Consider the following 20899-nt stretch of genomic DNA (forward strand, 5'->3'; position numbering starts at 1 on the left):
GAGGCCTTCAAGCCTCCGAAAGAAACAAAAAAATGCATCAACGAAAGCCTGCTCCTCCAGTATATCCCGATCTAGCTTCCACCCCCTACCGAAGAGGCAGACTGGCGACCCCACCTGCAGGAACACCCCGTCGTGATCCGTGAAGAACACAGGCAACAGGCGCCCAGACAACTGACCCAAAGACCTGGATACAAAAATGTAGTCGAGCCTCCGCGCAACCCCCTGGAGTTGCGCCATGTAGGACCGACCATTGCCGGAGTAGTATGCAGGCCACCATCAACCAGACCATGGCAAGCCATTAGCCCGGTGATTGCGCCTGCACTACTATCACCACCTACCCCTAAATCTATATTAAAATCCCCTCCTATCACTAAGTGCCTATTTGTGACACACAGGGGCGCCAGACAGTCCACCATCTCCCTCCTGTCTGCCGCCACCTGTGGCCCATACACCCCAATTAACCTATACCTAGCTTCTCTATACACTACATCTATCCCCATTACTCTACCCTGCATTATAACAAAAGTGCTCTCTACCTTAACTTCCCTATTCCCACACAAAATTCCTACTCCTGTTGAGTGCACCCCTCCTATGCCCCAAAAAGATTTCCCTTTATCCCACTCCCTCCTAAATCTACATACATCCCCACCATCCCTCAGGTGAACCTCCTGTAAAAAACAAAAATCAAACCCCACACCCTCTAAAAAATTAAAAACCGCCCTCCTTTTAATAAAATCCCTCAACCCCCTTACATTTAAACTAAACAATTTAACAGAAATACTCATTTTTAATTAAAACAAACAATCAAAAACCCTCAAAAAAACCCAAAAACCCAAAAAAAACAGGAGACTCACCCGATGCTCCCCTGGTCCATCTCCACCGGCAGGGACGTCCTCCTCCTCCTGACGCCCCCCCCCCGTCCTCCTCCATCCCTCCAACCCAGGATGCAGGCAGTGTGTTAGGCCTATTGTGTGTGCCCTGCATCCTGGGTTCCCCCCACCCTCCACCCCCCTCCCCCCCCCTGTTGCTGCCTCGGGGCTGAGTGCAGGGGATCCCACCTCCTCAAACAGGAGTTGAGATCCCTCTAACAAACAGCCCACAGACCCCCCCTCCGGAGTCCCCTCCCCAAATTTTGAGGGGCTGAGGCAAACAGGGAGGCCAATGAAACCCCCCCCCCCCCCGCTGATCTCTTAGCCCCCCCCCCCCCTCCCCCTCCCCCCCCCCCCCTCCCTCTCCTCCCCCGACTTCCCCCTTCTTCCTTTCTTCTTTTTGGTGAAGGAGGTAGCGGGGAGACACAATGTCCCTTCCCCGCTAACTCCTCCACCACCATTTCTCCTCATCTCTCACTCAGGAAGTCCGACAGGCTGTCCCCCCCCACTCCCCCCCCCCCCCCCCCCCCCCCCCCCCCCTCCCCCACCACCCCCCCCCTTCCCAGGTCCTGTCCACCAGGTTCCCCTCCTCCCCTCCTCTTTCCCCACTCACCCCCCCCCTCTCCCGCTCCTTCCCTTTTTTCCCCTTCCTCTCCTTCTCCTTCTTCTTCCTTCTCCCTTCCTTCTCTTCTTTTTCTTCTTTCTTTCCTCTCTTCTTCTCTTCCTTCTTCTTTTCCTTCTCCCCTTTTTCCCCTGCCATTTTGCCCTTCCTTCCTTCCCCCTCCCCCCTTCCCCCCCCCCCGCCCCCTGCTCCCCCCCAGCTGCAGACGTATGACCTGCTGACGAGCCGGGCAATCACGCCACAGGGTGCTGAGTGGAGCCACACCCGTGGCAAGCCTTGGGCTCGTCACCTCCTTGGCCTCGTGCTCCCCAGATCCACAAAATCTGACACTTTCTGGTGCTGCACGAGGCCAGGATATGTCCATAGGCCATACAGCGCCTGCAAATGGGGGGCTGACGGCATAGTACAATGTCCCCTGTCAGCCCCCAGGGAGAACATCGGAGGGGGGATGGTAGCCATCCCACCTTCGGGTCCTCCCTGAGGACGCCTGGAACCCTCTTCTCCCGTTCCAGAAACCCAAAATTGTCCATATAGGGAGTCCCTGAGGTGCCTTGTCCTGGTGAGACATTGTTCTGGCCAGGCTGGTCATATCTCCCCAGAAAGGCTTCTCACCTCCTCTTCCTTACAACATGCGGGTTCCCTACATGTTACGGTCACCACCCTAAAATTGTTCTTGCCAGGCTTTTCACCTCCATAATGGCACAGGGGTCCTTTCTTCTTCTTTTCTTCTTCAGAAAAAAAAACACTTCTTCATCATGTTTGTTCTCTTCATGTGTAAACCTCAGTCAACTTGATCTGAGCCAAAATCAAACATAACCCCAAATGGAACCCTCCAAATGGGTTCCCCCCCTGGCAGACAAAAACATCCGGGTCACCCTCAATCCCACCCAGCCCAGCCACCCCCCCCATCAGCCATGGTTTCCAGACAAGGTGTTTTTCCCAAAAAAGGGCTAATCCATCTTTTCTCTTTCCTGAAATGAAAATCTATGTCAATTTTGCCTTGAAACAAGATACCCTCTGGGCTCTGACCAAGAAGCAAAGCCGCTCCAAAATACGTTGAAAAAAGTGTTCCTCTCCACGGAAGTCTTTAGTAAAAGGCGAAAGGCTTGTGCGTAATGAAAGAAACCAGAGTCATATGGAAGTCAGAGGTCGGGGGCCCGAGACACACTCTGTGCACTGTAGGCCTCTTGGCCCAGCGGGTGCTCCCGGAACCCACTCTTCCAAGTTTTCGAGGCCTGTGGATGAAAGGTCACAGACACACAGAGAGACACAAGAAGCATAACCCACAAATGGAACCAGAGAGAGAGAGACCTCAGAGAGGGTGGGTTGGCAAGAGCCGGCTCACATCCCACACACACACCCACACACACACACACACCGTTTCCTGGCTTTTTTTTTTTTTTTTTTTTTTTTTTTTTTTAAAAAAGGCGGGAAACTTTAAGTCACTATCCTGGCCCATCTATGTCCCTTTTTCAGTTTGAATGTTTCTTTCCTTCTCTTTCTTCTTCGGGCTAGCTAGCTAAGCTAAGCTAAGCTAAGCTAAGCTAGCTGTTTACATAGCTTTGTGAATGAGTATTTTTCCCTTGACAGTCAGGAGAAAAGTGTTGCACCGTTCCCGGAGGTACTGCAATACCAGAGGTGGAAGTCAGAGGTGGAGCGAGACGGAGCAAGCCCCATTTCCGACTCCCTGTGTTCGAAAAATCCATTTAATATGTAGTCCCCTGTGGATGGGGACAGAGAGACATCAGATATTAAACTGATAAGAACAGAGAGAACACACACACACACACACACACACACACACACACACACACAAAAATTTTTTTTTTTTTTTTTTAAGTAAAAGGGCGGGAAACTGGGGGCCCCATTGAAAGGCGCTTCGCCCTTTTTTCAGTTTGAATGTTTCTTTCCTTCTCTTCTTCTGCTAGCTAGCTAGCTAATAAGCTAAGCTAAGCTAAGCTAGCTGTTTACATAGCTTTGTGAATGAGTTTGAATTTTTCCCTTGACAACAGGAGAAAAGTGTTGCACCGTTCCCGGAGGTACTGCAAAACCAAATGCAGGGAGCAAGCCCCATTTCCGACTCCCTGTTCGAAAAATCCATTTAATATGTAGTCCCCGATGGGGGACGTATCAGATATTAAACTGATAAGAACAGATTTTTTTTTTTTTTTTTTTTTTTTTTTTTACAAAAAAAAATCAATTCCATTCATTTTTCCAAAAATCATACTTTTTTCAAAATCATTCATTCTAATTCAAACAAAAAACAACCCAAACAAAAACAAACCTCAGGGGAGCATCGTCCCCCCGTCATACCTCCCAAACCTAACCCTTCCCTATCTCCCTTCCCTAATCTATCCCCTTACAAAAACCCTCACCCAGCCCTAAACCCCCCTTCCACCTCTCCCGTGCCGCATGCTGCCCCCACTTCCTCTCCTCCCTCTTCATCCTCCCCCTCACATCTCCTTCCACCCTCCTCACTATCCCCTCCACCCCCAATCTCTCCCTGTCTTAACTAAATTCTGCCTGGCTTCCCACAGCCCCCGTTTAAAGAGACTCATGAGAAGCCAGAGCAGAAACCTATCCCTATCTGTTCCCCTCGCTCTCCCTACACCTCTCTCTAACCTAGCCCACGTCACAACAAAATCCCCCTTACCATACCTATCAACACCCGTGCCCTAGCCCATACCACTCCGGCAAAGGCACAGTCCCAAAAGGCATGGCGCACAGTCTCCTCCCTGCCACAAGCAGATCTTGGGCAGGTGGGGGATCGCGCCAAGCTATGCCGGTACATGATGGAACGTACCGGCAAGCACTTGTGGAGGCTCAACCAATTCAGGTCCTTGAGCCTGTTGTCCAGGCCCCGCACCTGCACTCCCTCCCAGACCACTTCCGAGATGCCCGCTACAGGTGCTGGTCTCCCTGCCTGCCTGACCTCCTCGTACAGGTGCCTGTGATCTAAGCCTACTCGGGCAACTTCAACCTCGGGATGCGCACGCAGCCACTTGGCCGCATGGCCAAAGTGCCACGGCAGCTGTTCCGCCCGAGGACCCGTGTTAGACCACACCATTACGCTTCTCGCTTGGTACGAGAAGAACACCCGCAGGAGGTAACCGGACGGGTGTATCACCGGATGAGCCAGTTCTGTCAACACGAAGGACACAAATATTGTGTCCAGCTTGAGGGGGATGTTTGGTACCCCCCTACCTCCCTCCCCGATGGGACAGAGCATGCGTGCCCTGGCGACCCACTCGTACCTGCCACCCCACATGAACTGAAACACCAGTCTCACTAGAGGCCTCCTCAGGCATGCTGGCAATGGGTAGATGTATGCCAAATACAGCAGAGATGGCAATACATCCACCTTTAGGACCAGGACCTTACCTATAAAAGACAAAGACCTAGCCTTCCACATTGCTAGCTTCCTCTGTACCACTGCGATACCCATGTTCCAGTTCAGCGTCGCTGAGCCGGAAGTCTCAAAATGGACCCCGAGAATCCTCAGGGCCCCCTCACAGAGAGATAACCCCCCGGGCACATCCGTCCTACCGCGCCATCTTCCGAAAAACTTAACGGAAGACTTTGCATGGTTCAGAACTGCCCCCGACGCTCGGGTGAAATCCCCAATGATGGCAAGGGACCTTGTCAGGCACGAGTCCTTGCACAGCAGCAAGGAAGTGTCGTCGGCGTACTGCGTCATCTTAACACGCAGCCCACCGCTTCCAGGGATCAACAAGCCCTCCACCCCCGTGTCTGCCCTAATGGCAGCCCCCAGAGGCTCCATGTACAGAACAAAGAGGAGTGCCGAGAGCGGGCATCCCTGCCTGACCCCAGACGAGAGGTCAAAAACGTCACCCAAGTGACCGTTTACGCTAACTCGACACCCCGCTCCGACATATAAAGTACGGATCCATCCTATATACTTCTCCCCAAAACCTAATCTACCTAACACCCTGAATAGAAAGGATCTATTCACGCGATCAAAGGCTTTCGCCTGATCTAGCGCTGCTACCATTAAAGGCAGCCCTCTATCTTCAACCCAGGCGATGGAGTCCCTGATCAACTGTAGGTTCCATCTAATAGAGCGTCCCTCTACCCCGCACGTCTGATCCTCATGGACGACGTAGGGAAGGGCTGTGCGCAACCGATCCGCTAAGACCTTTGCAAGCAACTTGTAGTCTACACACAGCATGGTCAATGGCCGCCAGTTGCCAAGGTCGGTTGCGTCCCCCTTCTTGTACAGAAGTGACAGCACACCAACAGCCATTGATCCCCCTGGGACCCCTGTCTCAAGGATGGCCTTCAAGACTTCGAGTACCACCGGTCCAAGTATACCCCAAAACTTGAGGTAAAACTCGGCCGGTAGACCATCCATCCCAGGCACCTTCCCTTTACCCATCCTCCTGAGGGCGCTCTCAACCTCTTCGAGGGAGATCTGGGCCTCCATCACATCTCTAATGTCCTCCGGCAGCCGCCGGGACAAGTGTTCTAAAAACACATTTCCCTGCTCTACATCTATTTCCCTTTCCTTAAATAAACCTCGGAAATGATCAGTTGTTACCCTGACCATCTCCTCTGGTTTACTTACTACACTACCATCTTCTTTTCTAACTCCATGCATTACCTTCCTACTCTGCCTGGCCCTAACCGACTTAAAGAACATAGCTGAACAAGTCTCATTATGTTCTAAAAAGCCACTATGTGCACGCTCCAGGAAAGCTCGAGCCTTCTGCTCCTGCAGCTCCCTGAGCTGCGCCTTCAGGGCTGTGGATCTCTCCCAGTCAATCGACCCGCCGAGGTTGCCTGCCTCGTACTCGAGTTCGAGCAACCTTTGGATATGATCCACCTCCCTCCTTTCCTCCCTTTTTTTCCTCTTACCATATCCTATAATAAAGGCCCTAATCCTTACCTTTACTAAATCCCACCACTCTAACACCCCCTCACACAAGGGCCGGAGGCCTTCAAGCCCCCGAAACACCCCTGTGACGGCATTGACAAAGACCTGCTCATCCAGTAAATCCCGATTTAGTTTCCAGTACCCCCTACCGAAGAGGCAGACTGGCGACCCCACCTGCAGGAGCACGCCGTCATGGTCCGAAAAGAAGACAGGCAACAGCCGCCCAGACAACCGACCCAAAGACCTAGATACAAAAATATAGTCGAGCCTCCGCGCAACCCCCCTGGAGTTGCGCCATGTAGGACCGACCATTGCCGGAGTAGTGTGCAGGCCACCATCGACCAGACCATGGCAAGCCATTAGCCCGGTGATGGCGCCTGCACTACTGTCTCCCCCTATCCCTAAATCTATATTAAAATCACCCCCTATCACCAAGTGCCTGTTTGTAACACACAGGGGCGCCAGACAGTCCACCATCTCCCTCCTGTCTGCCGCCACCTGTGGCCCATACACCCCAAATAACCTATATCTAACTCCCTAAACTTGACATCAACCCCCAAAACTCTACCCTGCATTACCACAAAAGTGCCCTCTACTTTCATCTCCCTATTACCAAACAAAATCCCCACTCCCGTTGAATGAACCCCACCTACACCCCAAACTGATTCCCCCTTATCCCACTCCCTCTTAAACCTCACAACATCCCCTCCATCCCTCAGGTGAACCTCCTGTAAAAAACAAACATCAAAACCCACTCCTTCCAAAAAACTAAAAACCGCCCTCCTTTTAACAAAATCCCTTAACCCCTAATTTTAAAAAAAAAAGAAACAGAAATATTCATTTTTTAAAATTAAAAAATCAACAAAACCCCAAAACCCCAAAACCCAAAAAAAAACAGGAGGCTCACCCGATGCTCCCCTGGTCCATCTCCACCGGCAGGGGACGTCCCCCTCCCTCCTGACGCCCCCCCCCGTCCTCCTCCATCCCTCCAACCCAGGATGCAGGCAGGGTGTTAGGGTTTGGAGTGCATCCCCTGCATCCTGGGCTCCCCCCCCACACCCTCCCCTCCCCCCCTCCCTGCTGAGGCTGAGGGGACCCCATCTCCTCACAGGGTTTTGGGAATCTCCCCCCCAGCCAAACAGCCCCTGATCCACCTCCCCCATTTCACCCTCCCTGAAGTGCTGAGGGGCTGAGGCAAACAGGAGGCCATGAAACCCTCCCCCCCCATCCCTCCCCCCCCCCCCCCCCCCCCCCCCCCCTCCCTCTCCTGCCTGTCAAGCTCCCTTCTTCTTCCTTTCTTCTTTTTTTTGGTGTGTAACAGGGTAAGGGGTGGAGGACGGGGAGACACCCCCCTTCCCCGCCAGCCCCTCCACCATTTCCCTCATCTCCTCCACTAGGAAATTAGACAGGCAGTCCCCCCCCCCTCTCCCTCCCCCCCCCCCCCCCCCCCCCCCCCCCCCCCTCCCCCCCTCCCCCCCCCCCCCCCCCCACAGGTCCTCCCACAGCCCCCCCCCCCTCCCCCCCCCCCCTCCCCCCCTTTCCCACCCCCCCCCTTCTCTTCCCTGCCCCTCCTCCCTTCCTTCCCCCTCCTCTCCTTCTTTCCCTCTCCCTTTCTTTCTTCTTCTCTTCTTTCTTCTCTCTTCCTTCTTCTTCTTTTCTTCTTCTTCTTTCTTTTCCCCTGGGCCTTTTTGCCTCTCTCCTGGCCTCCTCCCCCTCCTCTTCTTCCCCCCATCCCCCCCTCCTGCTCCCCCCCAGCTGCTGCAGACGTATGACCTGACCCTGCCTGGCCGGGCCGGGCAATCTCGCGCCAGGTGTGCTGAGTGAGCCACACCCGTGGCAGCCTTCGGCTCGTCACAGTCCTTGGCCTCGTGCTCCCCAGATCCACAAAATCGACACTTTTTGCTAGTGCTGCACGAGGCCAGGATATGTCCATAGGCCATACAGCGCCTGCAAAAGGGGGGCTGACGTGCATAATATAATGTCCCCTGTCAGCCCCCAGGGAGAACATCGCCGGGGATGGAGGTATCCCATCCCCAGTCCCCCTGGATCCTCCCTGAGTAAGGGCCTGAAAACCCTCTCCTCTCCCATTCCAAAACCCAGGGAGTCCCTGAGGAGCCTTCCTGAGGAGGAGACATTATCCATATATCTCCCCAGAAAGGCCCTCACCTCCTCATCCTTCACATGGGGTTGTACATGTTACCGTGACCACCCTGAAATTGTTCTTTGCCAGGCTGGTCACCTCGTAATGGCACAGGGGCCTTCTCCTTCTCCCACCTCTTTGCCTCTTCATCATGACATCATGTTTCTCTCTGTGTGAAAGTCACATCAAAGGCCTCCCTCCATGGGGTTCCCTGGAGGCACATCACATCTTTACCTTCAGTTTCAGGGGCCCCCATCAGCACATGGTCCTCCCAAATGTCTCTTCCCATGGCTCCTTCTCCTTTTCCTCCATGCAAACCTCATGGTATTTGCAATCCAATCCCTGGGACCGACCCTTTTTTGAATCTTTCTGCGCCATTCCCAAGGAAGCGCATCTCCTCCAAAAAAAAAAAAAAGTTTCCAAAAAAATTTTTCCCAGAAAAAAAAAAAAAAAAAAAAAAACTTTACCGCCTCCTCCGGCCTTCGACCTTTGACTCAGCGGGCTCTGGGGCACCTCAGTACCAAGCTTGATCTGAGCCAAAAGGCCGAGAAGCGATAACCCACAAATGGAACCCTGCAACCGCCGGGCCCCCGGGGGTCTCGACAGACCTCAGCGGGTGGGTTGGCAAGAGCCGGCTCCTCCAATCCCACCCAGCCACCCACCCACCCAGCCACCGTTTCCCCGGCTACAGACAGGCAGGTGTTTTTTGTCAAAAAAAGTCGCTAATGCATCTTTAAGTCACTATCCTGGCCCATCTATGTCAATTTCTCTTGAAACAAGATACCGGGCTCTGCAAGAAGCAAAGCCGCTCCAAAAATACGTTGAACTCGTAAGTGTTCCTCTCCACGGAAGTCTTTAGTAAAAGGCGAAAGGCTTGTGCGTAATGAAGAGAAACCAGAGTCATATGGAAGTCAGAGGTCGGGGGCCCGAGACACACTCTGTGCACTGTAGGCCGGGGTCCCGCGGGTGCTCCCGGAACCCACTCTTCCAAGTTTTCGAGGCCTGTGGAACAAAGTGCGGTGCTTAAAGACACACAGAGCCTGCAATGGTATTTCCATAATCTCAAGGCTGTGCCGAGTTCAAGGAGATGCCCCGCTTGAATGCCCCGCTTGACCGTAGCTCGCTCGGTCTAAGCACAGTGACCATGAGAAAAAGTAGCACAAAATGAAGCCTGGCCCTAAATGTCATTTGCTTTTGGGTGACAGTGAGCGAACCGTTAGGGTGAGAAGCTCAATTCGACCTCAGGTACGTTCCTGAGGTCCTCCCGATCTGTGCAAGTCTAACCTTGACCGTGTAGCAAGAAGGTGTCTACATCGAACAGTTTTCACTGACCTCTCCCCATAGGAATACATTGCCTGCAACCCTAAATTCAACCTGAAGCCTATGTGGGTTATGAATGCCGTATGAACCTGTCTTCGATGACAATCCATCAGGCCACTATGAGGTCTACCTGTGTTGATTCTAAGCTTCCTGAAGCAACCGGAAGTGATTATATTCAGGCACAAGGCAGTGACAAAAATCTTACAGAACCTGGTATTCCCAGGTGGTCTCCCATCCAAGTACTAACCAGACCTGACCCTGCTTAGCTTCCAAGATCAGACAAGATCAGACGTACTCGGCCAGTATATTCGTAAGCAAGATTCTCTTGGTGCACTATATAAAGTCAAAGTGAGTCTGATTAACAGCTGTTGCATTTTCACCATTTCGATAAGCATCTTTGTGTCACTCAAAAAGTGGAAGAAATTGCATATACTGCAGCCATAATTTGTAGCACAGATTGTTGGATGAAATACAAACTAACCTTGCCTACCTATTTCAAAGCAAGGGCACATATTTCAGCCTTGTGGGAAAAAAGGGACAAAGAGTTGACAAAAAGCTTACAGCACCTGGTATTCCCAGGCGGTCTCCCATCCAAGTACTAACCATTTTCACCATTTAGATAAGCATCTTTGTGTCACTCAAAAAGTGGAAGAAATTGCATATACTGCAGCCATAATTTGTAGCACAGATTGTTGGATGAAATACAAACTAACCTTGCCTACTTATTTCAAAGCAAGGGCACATATTTCAGCCTTGTGGGAAAAAAGGGACAAAGAGTTGAAATTCCACAAGGCAGTGACAAAAAGCTTACAGCACCTGGTATTCCCAGGCAGTCTCCCATCCAAGTACTAACCAGGCCCGACCCTGCTTAGCAACCGAGATCAGACGAGATCAGGCGTTTTTTTTTTTTTTTTTTTTAGGATGAACAATTCACCATTTTACAAAACCATAAAGAAAATACAATCAATTGACATTTAAATCCCTCACTAAATCCAAATTAGTAATTAAAGACAAGTTTACCATTTGGTAACATTCCAATAAATGTACTCCCCCACACAAACTGTTTTTCAAAGTTGCCTCCACCATATCTATGTATTATCTCTATATTTTTCTCCAAAATACTCTTAAAAAATACCTCTACACTCACACATTTCCCTTCATAATGACACAAGTTCCTTCTTAATCTTACAGCATATCTAGCATGACTTAAAACATAATTCACCAAGTTAAAATTCAAAACTTTACTTTTCCCATTAATACCAAACAGAAAAAATCTCCTCCATTCTATCCCATTAAAAATCTCCTCCCCCCAATGTTTCACTAACAACCCTTTTAAAAACGCATGAAACCCTCTTAATCTACTACATTCAATGAAAAAGTGCATAAAATTTTCCGCCCCTATTCGACAAATGTCACATTCCCTATTAATATCTCTATTGATTTGATGTAAAACCACATTAGTAAAAACCCTATTATGTTTTACTTTCTTGAGCTTACTTGAGACGCAGACGTCCCACCTAGAGCTCTGGAAATGCACATGCGCTACGCTACACGCTAATAGTATTAGTTAAAACGCAAACGTTCATTAAAATACACATGCTTGGTATTGAAATAAAGCTACAGTCATTGTGAATCTAGCCACCGAGTCAGATTTTTAAAATGCTTTTCGGCGAAAGCATGAGAAGCTATTATCTGATAGCATGCAACACCCCAAAAGACCCGTAGGGGATGTAAACAAAAGAATTAGCATAGTCGGCGCTACACAAACCGCACAATAAAATATGAAACATTAATTACCTTTGACCATCTTCTTTCTTTGCACACCTTGATGTCCCATAATCAATACTGGGTCTTTTTTGGATTAAATCGGTCCATATATAGCCTAGATATCGATCTATGAAGACTGTGTGATAAACGGAAAAAAATAGCGTTTCATAACGTAACGTCATTTTTAAAAGTAAAAAATTCGACGATAAACTTTCACAAAACACTTCGAAATACCTTTCTAATGCAACTTTAGGTATAACTACACGTTAATAAGCTATAAAAATCATCAGGAGGCGATGTAAATTCGATAGCCTGCCGTGTGGAAAAATGTCCGGAAAAATGACAGACAATGCCTCGGGTTGGTGGTCGGAGAGAATCGGTTCCCTTTGGTCGGATCTACCAAGAATCAATTCAGATTCAAATGAGGAGACTCTATACATCCTGTGGAAGCTGTAGGTACTGCAAGCTTGGCCTCATTTAATACGGTTCACCTTCAACAATTCATGGGAGTGGCGCATGGATATTTTTTCCCATCTCCAGTGATCAGATTTTCCTGCGCTTTTCGATGAAACAGACGTTCTGTTATAGTCACAGCCGTGATTTAAACAGTTTTGGAAACGTCTGAGTGTTTTCTATCCACACATACTAATCATATGCATATACTATATTCCTGGCCTGAGTAGCAGGACGCCAAAATGTTGCGCGATTTTTAACAGAATTTCCGAAAAAGTAGGGGGAAGCTTAACAGGTTAACCTCTCTAGGCGTTAGCGTCCCGCATAGGCTAACATCCAGTGAAATAGCATATCGCAAAGATACTAAATGCACAATTCGTAATATTAAACGTTCTTGTAAATACATGTATCTAACATCATTTAAAAGCTTAACTTCCTCTTAATCCAACCGCAGTGTCAGATTTAAAAAATGCTTTTCGGCGAAAGCAATCCTTACGATAATCTGACGACAGCGCGCCACACACACATATTACTAGCATTTTCCAACCAAGCATTAGCGTCACAAAAAGCAATAAAATAATCAATTACCTTTGAAGATCTTCTTTTGGCAATACAAAAGGTCCAATCTTCACAATAAATGGTTGTTTTGTTCGATTAAATCCATTTTTATAGCATAACACGACACATTTTGTAAACGGCTCGAGTCATGAATTCCGTATCCTTCACCTTTCAACGAAACATTCGATGCAATTACTCACACTACATTTACGTTTATCTAGTCAGGGTTGGTTTCATTGTAATCCTCTGTTAGTAACACAACCATACATGGTTCTTTTTACGGGGCGTATTGACCGAAAGGAACTGATTTGAACACACCAAACAATGACCTCCTGCGCGCCAATGATATCACCAGTGCTTCTTTGAATGACTGTATTTCTGCCCAATCACCACTGATCGTCTTGAAATCTAGCTTGGTAGATCGCCAATGAGCTGAGGTATACGGCAATATCTAATGTTTATATCCGGGAAGACCAGCTCTTGAACGAAAGTCGAGCGTAACACAGCCATTCGCCATGGACATTTCTACCCGAAGGAGACACTTTGTTTGCGCGAAGCAGTATTGAGTCGAGGACATTTTCTGCTATTTTATTGAAAGAATTATGGCGAGTAAATCTGGAAAATCAAAGGCAAAGTCCAGGTATACAGATCTACATGATATTATTGATGAGATTGATAGAGAAAGTGACCCAGAGTTATAAGAAGATGTATCAGATTGTGAGACAAGTTTGGACTCCCAATTTCAGGAGATATTTCTGTATGGAGAAGATGCAATTCTCGATTGATAAGTAATTCTCATGCCGTTGTTTGAAATTAATAATATCAAATATTATTCATTTGAGTTGGAGATATTTTATTTTATTTGACATATTTTTATATATTCAGTAATGAAATGTTTGAAGTGGCTCCACATGGCTCTACATTGTGGGTGGGTGTCTGTCGGTCTGTCTGTCTCTGTCTGTTTATTTATTTATTTCACCTTTATTTAACCAGGTAGGCTAGTTGAGAACAAGTTCTCATTTGCAACTGCGACCTGGCCAAGATAAAGCATAGCAGTGTGAACAGACAACAGAGTTACACATGGAGTAAACAATTAACAAGTCAATAACACAGTACAAAAAAGGGGAGTCTATGTACATTGTGTGCAAAAGGTATGAGGAGGTAGAAGAATAATTACAATTTTGCAGATTAACACTGGAGTGATAAATGATCAGATGGTCATGTACAGGTAGAGATATTGGTGTGCAAAAGAGCAGAAAAGTAAATAAATAAAAACAGTATGGGGATGAGGTAGGTAAAAATGGGTGGGCTATTTACCGATAGACTATGTACAGCTGCAGCGATCGGTTAGCTGCTCAGATAGCAGATGTTTGAAGTTGGTGAGGGAGATAAAAGTCTCCAACTTCAGCGATTTTTGCAATTCGTTCCAGTCACAGGCAGCAGAGAACTGGAACGAAAGGCGGCCAAATGAGGTGTTGGCTTTAGGGATGATCAGTGAGATACACCTGCTGGAACGCGTGCTACGGGTGGGTGTTGCCATCGTGACCAGTGAACTGAGATAAGGCGGAGCTTTACCTAGCATGGACTTGTAGATGACTTGGAGCCAGTGGGTCTGGCGACGAATACGTAGCAAGGGCCAGCCGACTAGAGCATACAGGTCGCAGTGGTGGGTGGTATAAGGTGCTTTAGTGACAAAACGGATGGCACTGTGATAAACTGCATCCAGTTTGCTGAGTAGTGTGTTGGAAGTAATTTTGTAGATGACATCGCCGAAGTCGAGGATCGGTAGGATAGTCAGTTTTACTAGGGTAAGTTTGGCGGCGTGAGTGAAGGAGGCTTTGTTGCGGAATAGAAAGCCGACTCTAGATTTGATTTTCGATTGGAGATGTTTGATATGAGTCTGGAGAGTTTACAGTCTAGCCAGACACCTAGGTACTTATAGATGTCCACATGTTCAAGGTCGGAACCATCCAGGGTGGTGATGCTAGTCAGGCGTGCGGGTGCAGGCAGCGAACGGTTGAAAAGCATGCATTTGGTTTTACTAGCGTTTAAGAGCAGTTGGAGGCCACGGAAGGAGTGTTGTATGGCATTGAAGCTCGTTTGGAGGTTAGATAGCACAGTGTCCAAGGACGGGCCGGAAGTATATAGAATGGTGTCGTCTGCGTAGAGGGGGATCAGGGAATCGCCCGCAGCAAGAGCAACATCATTGATATATACAGAGAAAAGAGTCGGCCCGAGAATTGAACCCTGTGGCACTCCCATAGAGACTGCCAGAGGACCGGACAGCATACCATCCGATTTGACACACTGAACTCTGTCTGCAAAGTAGTTGGTGAACCAGGCAAGGCAGTCATCAGAAATACCGAGGCTACTGAGTCTGCCGATAAGAATATGGTGATTGACAGAGTCGAAAGCCTTGGCAAGGTCGATGAAGACGGCTGCACAGTACTGTCTTTTATCGATGGCGGTTATGATATCGTTTAGTACCTTGAGGCTGAGGTGCACCCGTGACCGGCTCGGAAACCAGATTGCACAGCGGAGAAGGTACGGTGGGATTTGAGATGGTCAGTGACCCGTTTGTTGACTTGGCTTTCGAAGACCTTAGATAGGCAGGGCAGGATGGATTTAGGTCTGTAACAGTTTGGGTCCAGGGTGTCTCCCCCTTTGAAGAGGGGGATGACTGTGATATGACGATATGAAAGAGAGGTTGAACAGGCTGGTAATAGGGGTTGCGACAATGGCGGCGGATAGTTTCAGAAATAGAGGGTCCAGATTGTCAAGCCCAGCTGATTTGTACAGGTCCAGGTTTTGCAGCTCTTTCAGAACATCTGCTATCTGGATTTGGGTAAAGGAGAACCTGGAGAGGCTTGGGCGAGTAGCTGCGGGGGGGCGGAGCTGTTGGCCGGGGTTGGAGTAGCCAGGCGGAAGGCACGGCCAGCTGTTGAGAAATGCTTGTTGAAGTTCTCGATAATCATGGATTTATCAGTGGTGACCGTGTTACCTAGCCTCAGTGCAGTGGGCAGCTGGGAGGAGGTGCTCTTGTTCTCCATGGACTTCACAATATCCCAGAACTTTTTGGAGTTGGAGCTACAGGATGCAAATTTCTGCCTGAAGAAGCTGGCCTTAGCTTTCCTGACTGACTGCGTGTATTGGTTCCTGACTTCCCTGAACAGTTGCATATCGCGGGGACTATTCGATGCTATTGCAGTCCGCCACAGGATGTTTTTGTGCTCGGCAGTTGTTGATTCCCTGGTGTCGAACACAAATAAGTATGGTGCTGAGAAGCAGGCAGGCAAGAAAGAGGTATGGAAGCCCATTTCCATGTCAGATGTTTCTTGTCAATGGTCATTTACATGGCTCTTGTGAAGCTAAAATCGAATAGATTTTGGAAAACCGCTCCCCTCTATCAACTGCCTTTCCCCTCCACTGTCATATCATGCAAAAGGTTTCTGACAATCTCACGGGCGCTTCATATCAGTGACCGAGAAGAAGAGAGGCACAGCAAGGTTTGATAGGCTCTGCAAAATAAAACCTCTACCCCAGCATTGTTGAGGCCTGCAAAACCTATTTTCAGCCTGCCCAGAATGTTTCAATCGATGAGAGGATGGTAAGCTTCAAAGGTCAGAATTGGCCTAAAACAACATATGCTTAAGGGACATGGGGGATGTTTCTGTTTTTTCAAGGGGGTGGATGAAGGGAGAGTCCAGATGGGGGTTGGGAGGGTGCACTCCTCTGGGGTGGGGATTTTGTTTGGTGGGTTCTTTTTCTGTCATACAGGGGAGTGTTTTAGTAGTTGATGCAGACTGGAGTGGGCACCTGCTGAACCTCGAGGTAGAATATATATTTTTTTGTTCCTGCCAGATGTTGGCGTTACTAACAGAACTGTGGTTTTGGGCAGGGATTTCATTGACTCCTTCGAAAGCACTGGAGACTTTAGCCTACCCTATTTGGTTTTCAGATTCAGTGACCCCAATGGGGAGGAGGGTATGACATGGGAAATCACAAGGGGTTTCCGTAGTCTTGTAGATTTGATTTTTTTTTTAACTATCTGTGCCAGTCTCGCAAGTCACCATTTCTCCAGCCCAGGTAGTGTTCTCGGTAGAAGTGCCAATTTTTGGCAGAGGTTTTTGGGAAATAAACAACCACATTTTGGCATATCTTTCTTTTAGGGAGGCTTTTAAATCCCATTATGAGATATTGGGTGACCTCAAGCCATTTTTTGGTTCCCTAGTCGAATGGTGGGGGTGTGTAAAGCGCAATGTGCGCACCCTGGCCATTTCGCATTGTGTCGCTACGGCCCGTACAGATAGGGAGGTTTTTCAACGGCTTCAGGGGGAGCTGATTGCCTTGGTGTCAGCTGAGAACAAGGGTGAGGGGAGTGATGTGGAGAGGATGGAGGTTTTAAAAAGTAAGTTGGGGCTGTATTTTCAGGGGAAGGCCAGGGACTTTCTCTTTAGGTGTCAAACAGACAAGTTCGAGTTTGGGGAGGCTAGCAGTTCATATTTTTTTAAAACAGGTTAAAGTTGACCGTGCCAAAGCAGGTATTGCTCAGCTGCAAACAGAAGGGGGGGAATGGTTTCTGACCCCAAGGGCATGGTAGAAGCAGCGTCCTCCTACCAATAATATTTTAAGGAGAAGGCCATAGATGGCTCAACAGAACGTCTTCTTAGGGTTTTTGAGGGAAAAGGTTCCCCCGGAGGCAGCCTCTGATCTTGACCGCCTGTTCGAGCTTGCGGAGGTTGAGGCTGCTTTGTGGATTTTACCAACCGACAAGGTTCCAGGTTACGATAGGCATCCTCTGGAGTTTTATGTTACCTTTTGGAAAATTTTGGGCAGAGATTTTCTTTCGGGGAAAAAAGGAGTGTATGTATCAGGGCTTCTGGGGTCTTGACACTGCCTTTCAAGAAAGGGGAAAGTATAACCTAGGGAACTACAGGCCCATTACGCTATTGTGCGCAGACTACAAGGTGGCAGCCCATGTCCTAGCGGGCCGCCTAAGGAAGGGACGGTGCTCCCCTGGGTTATAATTTGGGTTTCCGTTTGTTTTGTGATTTAAGTGCCTTGTTTTGAGTATTTGTGGTGGTTTGTTTTTTTTGCTGAGAGTTTAATAGAACCTTTTAATCATCTGATGTCTTTGATTTAAAATTTTAACCATGAAATTAAAGAAGGAAATGGCATTTTTAGCAAAACAGAAAAGTAGGGGGTTATTTTAAGAAGTAAGGAGAGGGAATTAGAAGGGGAGAAGTGTACGAGGCACTTTAAGAAAATAGTTAGAAAGGGTAGGACAATGACAGGATTAAAAACAAAGATGGGTTTTAAAAACAGATAGAGGGAATAAAAGTAGTAGTCGAGGATGCTTATGGGGAACTGTTTGGAGTAAAATATTTGTGTGAGGAAACCATGGGGGACATTTTAACATACATTGACAGGACCTTACTCAACACCTGACAATGACAGAAATTGATAAAGGACTGAAACATTTTAAGAGGGTAAGTCACCAGGGGAGGACAGCCTCCCCTTGGAGTTATCTGAACTATTGGGATGTCTTAGCCAACAAACTTGTCTTTACTGACTTTGAACAAATTTTAGAGTAGGGATTGTGACTCTTTTACACAAGACAAACTGGAGACCGATTACTCTTTTAAATTTTGACTGTAAACTTTTTACTAAGGTTCTAACACTCAGAATGTCTTCTGTTTTAGGGAAGGTGATCGACCCGGACCAAACCTGTGCCGTTCCCAGAAGGAAGATCACGGGCAGCCTGATACTGATCCGAGATGCCATCTGTTATGCGAGAGACAGAAACATGCGGCTTGTAGTCCTAAATTTAGATTTTGATCGCGCCTCGCACCAGTACCTCTTCAAGGTACTGGGAGTACACTGCGACGTCTATCAGGGCTGTCCGTTATCTCCTCTTCTGTTTGTGGCCTGCATCAAACCACTGGCACAGGTCTTGAGAAGGGACCAACGGATCAGTGGGGTGGGTATCCCGGGGAGTGGGGAGGATGACTGCCCAGTGCGTTTTTTACATGGACGTTGTCAACCTTTTATCTGTCGACAGGACCCTGGACAGAACAGACTGGTACGGACGAGCCTCTGGGGCGAGACTGTACAGAGACAAAACAGAAGCCCATTTTTTCGAACCATGGGCAGACCCAGACTTAACCAGACTACCACTGACTGTTAAAATGACCTACATAAGGGTACTAGGGGAAAGTTTGACAGGGAGGGAGGAGGAAGTGGCAAATGGAGTGGGATCCTGGGGACAGTAAGACAGAAACTCGATTTTTAATCAGTTCTGATTTTATCCCCCCACGAATAACTCTTTTAGCACTGGAACAGATGCAGTTTTACTTGCTGTGGGGAAGCAATTGGGAGAGGCTGAGAGGGAGGTGGTCAAGAGGCCCAGGTCCAAGGGGGGGAAAGGCTTGCCTGACCTTGTTCGTGGGCAACCGCTACACAGCGTTACATCTGACTCTTGCCACCTCCCCGGTCAACAACAAGACCCAGGCCCTCACGCAGTTCTGGCTAGGATCTTACCTCAGAACCCTGAGGCTGATCCCAGTCGACCTGTGAGCCCCAGTCTCTTTCCTGCTCCCTGCACACTATACCCAGCTCCAGAAGTTAAGACATTTTTAACTGGAAAAAGAGGCAGTAACCGTTTGAGCTATACATCGTGCTCTTCTCTCTCTTTTGCAGGAGCGGGAACCAGTGTGTCCAGTGCACGGGCTCGCTACAGGTGAGCCCACAGCGGTTTGGCGCAACGTGGCCCATCCGGCTCTGCTGAACCGTCAACGGGACTTGTCCTGCATTGTCACCCACGAGATCCTCCAGGTCAGGGCCGTTATGCAGTCCCGGGGCATGGTGAGGACACCCGACCAGGCTGCGGCCAAGAGGAGTTGGTGAGGCACTTGCTCTGGGAGTGCAGAGCTGCCAGGGGCCTGTAGAAAGAAGCACTGTGGTCCTCTCACAACTTGCTGGTAGCAAAACGATTCATGTCCACCCCCCAGGCAGTGGCCATGGTAGCCACGGTAGACCTGGGGTGGTACAGAAGGGGGCCTCAACCCAAGGCGAAGGGTTCCCCACAACACCCAAGGACCCGGCCTGACAGCGCTGCAGCGCCTAGTGGATGGATCTCCTCTGGGCCCCGAAGGACAGGGCGGTTATTGAATTCGGAATAGCACTTTTTTAAACAAAGTTTGTTTTTAAACATGTTTTACTTTTGTTAAATCATTTGTACACAATTGAAATGGCTTTTACAGATTTGGATGTTTTACAAGAAAAAATACATTTATTCATGGTTGTTTCTATTGTTTTTAACATAGACTAACAATTTAAATGTAATATTCAAATGCTGTTTTTACGTGTATAAATGTTGTACAAATATAAATGAGCTGTTTTAAAGGGAAATGTCACGTCACTTAAATAATAGTAATATTAATAATCTGTTCTGTGTGTATTTTCTATGACAGTTGCTGCATTTGATCGGAGAGGCGATCATAGGCCGGAGTTATTTGGTTAAGTGTATTATTGTTGTTCTGTTTCACAATTATTTTATTTTGCCCTGGGTAAGGAGGTGGTCTCGGTGATAGACTACAGGCCCGCTGCTCCTTTTCCTTTCTTTCTTAATTTATATTTTGTTTTTCTTTTTTGCTTGTTCTGTTTTGCATTTCCCCTCTCCTGTATATAATTTTCTCTTCCCTTAGCTCCTCCCAGTGTCTTCAGTTTTGTGTTGTCTGCTAGCTGGGGTGGCCTGCTAGCCTGGTCTGCGATCTCATCTGATCTTGGAAGCTAAGCAGGGTCAGTGATTGAAGACGTTTTTGCAGGCAAGTTGGTTTTGTAGGAGAGGGAATTGTTCGCTGCTTTTTGGTATATATATTTTGGTTGGCATTGGTTTGAATTTGTTAGAATAGTTTTTATTATTAGTTGAGTTTCACCAGCTTATGTTGTTGGGGGAAGGGTCTCTGTATAAGCAGATGGATTACAATGGCTTCTATGACCACCGCGAGGAAACTGAAAGAGTGCAGGACATGAAGTAAATAATCATGGTGCACCACCACCGAGGGAGAAATCCTATGATAGGGCTTGTATTGTGGAGGTGGATATCACTGGGAATCGTAAACTAATGATGGAATTGCTGTGAGGGATAGAGAAGGCATGCTGAGCAGTGACAGGGTGCAGATGCAAGGGGGATCAGGAGTACGAGATAACGATGTCACATGTCCATGGGAAGGAGTAACTGATGGATGGACTGAAAATCAAATCGTGTACGGTAA

The 20899-nt window shown here is 48.2% G+C and overlaps 3 non-coding genes and 2 pseudogenes across 3 annotated transcripts; 1 reads left to right on the plus strand and 4 right to left on the minus strand.

Annotated features, from left to right (window-relative positions):
- Nucleotides 1-2511: 2511 nt before the first annotated feature.
- LOC121844382 lies at nt 2512-2625 on the minus strand. Its single transcript, XR_006081972.1, has one exon. It is a non-coding gene; the product is annotated as a U5 spliceosomal RNA (small nuclear RNA).
- Nucleotides 2626-3090: 465 nt separating this feature from the next.
- On the minus strand, nt 3091-3311 carry LOC121844380 (annotated as a pseudogene).
- A 196-nt stretch (nt 3312-3507) lies between these two features.
- Nucleotides 3508-3692, minus strand: LOC112242060. The gene has a single exon (XR_006081970.1). It is a non-coding gene; the product is annotated as a U2 spliceosomal RNA (small nuclear RNA).
- A 5619-nt stretch (nt 3693-9311) lies between these two features.
- LOC112241514 lies at nt 9312-9428 on the minus strand. Its single transcript, XR_002952297.2, has one exon. It is a non-coding gene; the product is annotated as a U5 spliceosomal RNA (small nuclear RNA).
- Nucleotides 9429-18937: 9509 nt separating this feature from the next.
- Nucleotides 18938-19871, plus strand: LOC121844377 (annotated as a pseudogene).
- Nucleotides 19872-20899: the final 1028 nt, after the last annotated feature.

Source organism: Oncorhynchus tshawytscha, unplaced genomic scaffold (assembly GCF_018296145.1).
Source record: "Oncorhynchus tshawytscha isolate Ot180627B unplaced genomic scaffold, Otsh_v2.0 Un_contig_4824_pilon_pilon, whole genome shotgun sequence".
Lineage (NCBI taxonomy): Eukaryota > Metazoa > Chordata > Actinopteri > Salmoniformes > Salmonidae > Oncorhynchus > Oncorhynchus tshawytscha.